This window comes from Nanorana parkeri, unplaced genomic scaffold (assembly GCF_000935625.1).
Source record: "Nanorana parkeri isolate BGI_ZX_2015 unplaced genomic scaffold, ASM93562v1 scaffold165, whole genome shotgun sequence".
Classification (NCBI taxonomy): domain Eukaryota; kingdom Metazoa; phylum Chordata; class Amphibia; order Anura; family Dicroglossidae; genus Nanorana; species Nanorana parkeri.
Window position 1 is genome coordinate 202922 of NW_017306433.1, and position 471 is coordinate 203392.

Here is a 471-nt window from a genome sequence, read left to right on the forward strand (position 1 = left end):
CCCAGCCTCAAACACCCTTTTATAAGCAATAGCTAGTCCTTACCCTTGCAAAGAGATTGTTATACCTTTAATGATCAGTGTCTCCTTTCACCTAGAACAGTGTGCTGATGAAATCTGACTGTTCATTATCTATAAAAAGGTGATCGAGGAGTCTAAAGAAGAATCTCTAGTCTCCATTTTTATATGTGGAAATCCCTTTAAGCATGCAACTAATCAAACCATATTATTACTGTTAACTGTTAAATGATAGTAAGCAATTTTTTTGTTACTCAAGGAACTAAGGCTGTGATACTTCTATCCTGTTCAACTTAGTAAAATGTATGTATTAGTAGTAAGTCTGTGTCACAATTGTGGATAAAAACATTTTTTGTTTTGTTTTCCTAATGACCATGGCACAAGTCTTTGTCTGTTCTTTTTGGTTTAGATATTTTAAATATAGTTCAAAAAGAATCTTAACCCCTGCATCTATTA